At 34.6% G+C, this 5,684-nt stretch overlaps 1 pseudogene; it reads right to left on the bottom strand.

Moving 5' to 3' along the window:
• Nucleotides 1-3,935: 3,935 nt before the first annotated feature.
• Nucleotides 3,936-4,051, bottom strand: LOC149184229 (U6 spliceosomal RNA; annotated as a pseudogene).
• Nucleotides 4,052-5,684: the final 1,633 nt, after the last annotated feature.

Below are 5,684 nucleotides of genomic sequence, written 5' to 3'. Positions count from 1 at the left end.
TCTTATCATTTTGCTGAAATGATCTTTCATTTTGAGGCTGAGTTGGTTTAGGACCATTCTTTTGAGGATATGACTTCTTAGGATTCTTTGAATTTGGTTGCTGCTGGGCGGCTAACGCTTTCGTGGAAGAGTTTCCAAGATTAAGAAGACCAAGGTGTAAGAGTTTTTCTTGTTCTCTTATTAAGGAATCACAAAAGGAGTCAAAGGAAGGGGGCTTGTAGTCTTTGCCTTGACAAATGAAAGCTTCCCTTGTAGAATGGAAAGTGGAAACAAATACAGAGTAGGCTGGTCCCAACTTAGTAAGGATGGAATAAATAAGGTTACCATCTTCTTTCTTAACTTTAACACCTTCCAAGAGATATCTAAGGGTCTTGAATTTGGACAAGAAATCTTCAATGCAAGAAAAATTATTAGGATCCAAAGTAAGCAACTCATTTTCAAGTTGATGGGCTCTAATTTCATTTTTAATCCCAAAAACTTTAGCAAGTTTTTCTAATGCTTCATGAGGAGTCTCAAGTTCTGCAATGTGGAATCTAAGATCAGGAGAAACAGACATCCCTATCAAACCACGTGCTTGATCTTTTCTATTTTCCCATTTTTCAGCCTTGTCTTCATCTTTTGGTTTCTTCTCTTGGTCTGTGGCTATTCTGAAGAGACCTTTACTTCTAAGTAAATCTTCCATGTAGGCTACCCATTGGAAGTAGTTAGTGCTGTCAAGAATGACTTGGCATGGACTTTCCATTTTTTTTAAAAAAATGAAGCTGAAGATGCTGAAAGTAAGTGGTCCAATGGATAGATCTCGAAAAAATAGGCGGTTTTAAAAAAAACGGCTCTGAAAAAGGCTTCCGGATGAAGAAGTTATGGCTTTTTGAAAAAAAATTGTTGACGTTGCCGGCAAAGTGCGCGAATGTGCGGGAATGAAAAAATCCGCCCCCACAAAATGGAGACTTGAACCCAAGACCTCTACTCTCTTAAAATAGCTTTGAACCAATTGATCTATACAAAAAATTTGAGAGAGAGAGAGAGAGAGAGAGGGGGGGGCCTTGGTTTGCGTGCTTGCCTTGAGAAAGCTCTTTTTCCCTACAAAACACAAAACACAAAACCCAACACGAATATGCAAAGAAAAACGAACCTTGCGGCTCGAAGTTAGCTTTAGCCAAAAAACTAGAAATTTAAAAAAAAAAATCTCAAAGTTAGCTTTAGCCGAAAAACTAAATATTTTTCCGAAAAACTAAATATTTTTCTCAATGTTTCTGATTTTCCGAGATCACACTAAGGTGCAGGGAAAAGAGCATACGCATGAGAAAAATCCTTCTTTTCTGTTTCTGATTTGCCCAGATCGCACAGAGTCGCAGGGCAAAGAGCATACGCAGAAATGAAAGGTATAGATCCGGTTAAAAAAAGGTAAATAAACCGAAACCGAAATAAGCAGAGAGAAAATAACAGTAAACTGCAAAAAAACACTGTATACCTCCCGATCTGAAAAATGACGCAGCTAGGGCTACCGGAAACCTTTTCGCGTGAAACGAAAGGGGTTCCTCACTGGAACAGATGCTCCGAACGCAACAGAGCAGTCCTCTCGGCCCAAAAGCAGTCAGAAACAGCAGATCTAGGAAACGACAGCCGCATGCAGTTCTACCGGCTTCAGATTTGGATCACCAATGGACGCGGCCCTCAAATAGCTCTGATACCATGTAGGAATTTACAGGGTAAGTTCCTCAGAAAGAACACCAAAAGGACACCGCTCACAACCAGATCTCAAATCAATACACCAGTATTTTTGACGTGGTTAAAACCCTCAGAGTGCAAGGAGGGAAACAGTCCACGGCCTGTCCCAACGTGGGTACTACAGGCAATTTATTAATCAAAGAATGAAAATTTACATAAGCTTCTCTCATGCACGGATTACCCGAACAATGACCCTCCATGCGCTTTAAATAGAACTCATGGACCAATCGGGTGTCAAGCCACGGATCAAGTGTCGGTAATACCGAGGAGAGAATGAACCGTCGGATCACTACATATCGTGACCGTCGGATTGTAAGTTACAATATGTACAACGGTAAAGAAACACACTTTACCTAACTCTATACCTAACTCTAAACTAGACCAAGTTGAACTTAACTATATCCTATGTGTCGGAATATCCTAACACCAACTACTCCCCAAATTCCAATCCTAAATCTGATCCCCAATGCCATTAATGACATCTTTTCATTTAGATGCTCAAGCCATCCCATTTTCATATGGGCACTGCGACTATTATTGTCACCTTCTCCCACTCGGTTTTCCTTTTCATTGGATGAAACTAAAGGACACCCATATAAGCACTTATTCCTTTGAAATGATGTTGCACTAAATGTGGAAAATTGTGTTCCTCCGGGGATTGGCCCACAAAGGCTATTAGATGAAACATCCAAAACAACCAAATTGTATAGTTTAGAGAGTTCTTCAGGAATCTGTCCACTCAAATTATTCTTGCTCAAGTCTAACTGCTCCAAAGTAGATATGTTACTAAGAGATGCAGGTATTAGCCCTTCCAACTGGTTGCCAGATAAATTTAGCAATCGCATGTCTCTCAAAGTTCCTATGCTTGCAGGTATTTGTCCTACAAGATTATTGTTGGACAAATCAAGTATTGTGTTTGTAGATGAGAGGACAAATCATGTGAACTGTGATTTCTTCTTCAAGGGGAAGATAGTTTGAAGAATTTACAAATCCTTGAAGTCTTTCAAAATGTAATGGCATTCTTCCACTAAATTTATTATTGGATAAATCCAATACATACAAATAGGTGAAATTTGTTACCCATTCAGGGATGCCACCATGAAAATTATTATAGCCAAAGTTTAAAATTGACAACAATGAAAAAGATTTCAAATAGTGAGAAAGTTGCCTTGTCAAATTGTTTTTCCTTAAATCTAAATACTCAATTCTAGTACAATTAGCCAAAAACATTGGCAAAGTCCCAGAAATTTTATTAGTGTGAGCAATTTTTTTTTTTAAAGAGATACAACTGCCATTATGTTCAGGTATTGATCCTTCTAAATTGTTCTCCCACTCAAAGCATTACCGGAAAGATCTAAATTCCGCAAAAGAGAGAGGTTCCTAAGATTCGTGTTTGGTGTACACGAAATTCTGTTCCACAGGGAAACGTATTATATTGGTTTGAAGAATTACATGAAAGTTTAGATTCATAAGGGTCTATTTTTCTTTGTGGCGTGCAATCTGCACAGACCTGCTTAGAGGGATTACCATTAACCAGTAACAAAAACCTTTTTATAATTTTTTTTTTGAAATTTTAAAATCAAATTTATAGATTTTTTTTGGATTTTTAATTTAATTTATAAAATTTTAACTTAAATTTCATAATTCACATAATATTTTATAGCACAACATAAATTTTATAGTTTTCGTAATATAATATAACATAACTCATTTATAATCTAATACAACATAGCTTATTTATAATCAGAATAATTCAATTTAAAAAAAAAATACCTTTATAATAAATACCATTAAATAATTTTAAAAATCAATCATTATATTATCTTTATATCCATATGGATTTTGTATATCTATTATTATTATTAAGAGAATTAAATTCACTTAGCGTAAGAGTATTGAATTTACTACATACTCATTGAATGTCCAAATTTGTAATGGACATAAACTGAGCAAACTTGTAATGAACATATATATGGAGGGATTTTTTAACAAAGATATATGCTAAATTCCCATGAACGTTAAATTAATTTACTTTTTAATCGAACTTTGTTTCATGGGTATAAAATTGAATAGTGAACATTTTTTAATAAAGATGATAAAGGATGAACTTTAATTTAATTAAAGATTTTGAAAATATTTTAGAATTTGATATGATAAAATTGATAGGTTAAAAAGTTGGACTTTTTCAATTTGTCTGAAAAATACTCAGAAAAAGGCCATTTTTCTCAATTTGTGTGCAAAATACTTGAGCAAAGGCCATGTTAATCAGCCATGCTAAGCTTCTCTCTATCCTTCCAATTTTATGTAATGTCTCCAAAAAGACATAATAAAAATGATGATAAAGATGTTTTTCATAAAGAGATGTTTCATATGAATATAAAACTAAAAGTTCACCATTCTTGAATATACTGGCCACAAATAAGTTCTCACTTATTGAAATAGAATATTTTAAATTTTCTTAAATCAAATTCAAAGGTTTAATAAACAAATCACGCACAGTTTTTGTTAAAGTTGTGTGTGATAAAAATAAATAATTAAATAAATCGAACGTTTTTAAACTATTGCCTTTATATGTTTTCATCGAAACTTTAATGATAAAAATAAAAATGCAATCCCATCATTAAAATGATGAATTTGAACAGAGGTAGAAATGTTAACCAATCAAAGAGGCATTATCCTACCTCCACATACAAATACATACATACATATATTCACACACGCAGCGATTACTCTATGATCTGTACATCACTTAGCTTCTCTTTAATCGGTTTTGTAAATACAATCAGTCTTTATAATACAATCAGAATTTATTTAAATGAGTATATCATAGGATATCTCTTTCCAGGTAAGCCCGTTGCAAACGTAATATTCAAGACATAACCATGGTCAAGCAATCACATTCCTTTCCGATTTCAAACTGGGTCATTACAAGGAAGATTCCACCGCGTTCAAGCTTCTTAGATATATTTAAATTATGAAATATTCTAGTAGTGTGGAGAAAGTTTACCATTTTTATCAATAACTTGGAATGTTTAAAAAATCAGTTTTTGCATATGGCATACTAAAACATTGTGAAAAGGATATAAGCATAAAAAAGTTAGGTCTGGCCTGTTTGTAAAATGAGATGCAAAGAACCATGAGAGAATGTAATATTTATGTTATTTGATTGGAAATTAATCGAATGCCATAAAAAATATTAAGAGTTATAAATAACATTGAGATTAATATGGAAATGCAATAAGACATTGATCACACTAAAAATTATATATGTGATAAGATAGTATACCAAAAATATCATTGGTAGATTACATGACAATTTAATTCACCACATACTAGAGCCAACATCCATTACTTGGTTCTTTATGTAGGGAATCGATACATTCCATAGAAGAGTTGTGGTTTGTTAGGTGGTAGACCCAACACCCAGTGTCTAGCTCTGTTGCAAAAGATAAATACACCAACTACTCCCCAAATTCCAATCCCAAAACCGATCCCCAATGCCATTAATGACATCTTTTCATCTAGATGGTCAAGCCATCCCATTTTCATATGGGCACTGCTACTATTATTGTCACCTTCTCCCACTGGGTTTTCCTCGCATGAATCTAAAGGACACCCATATAAGCACTTATTCCTTTGAAATGATGTTGCACTGAATGTGGAAAATTGTGCTCCTTTGGGGATTGGCCCACAAAGGCTATTAGATGAAACATCCAGAACAGCCAGATTGTATAGCTTAGAGAGCTCTTCAGGAATATGTCCACTCAAATCGTTCTTGCTCAAGTCTAACTGCTCCAAAGTAGATATGTTGCTAAGAGATGCAGGTATTAGCCCTTCCAACTGGAACAATGTAAACTTTGAAACGGGAACTATAAACTCAAAACGAGAACTCTGGCCCAAAAACCCCAAAAAAACCACAAAAACAGTGCTCAAAACGAAAAGTGTGTATACTGGAA

The sequence above is a fragment of the Pinus tabuliformis genome, chromosome 3_2, assembly GCF_031772625.1.
Source record: "Pinus tabuliformis cultivar Carrire ecotype Pingquan chromosome 3_2, CPIR1, whole genome shotgun sequence".
NCBI lineage: Eukaryota > Viridiplantae > Streptophyta > Pinopsida > Pinales > Pinaceae > Pinus > Pinus tabuliformis.
The sequence above is the reverse complement of the archived record's forward strand: the minus strand, read 5'-3'. Positions and strand labels throughout refer to the sequence as shown.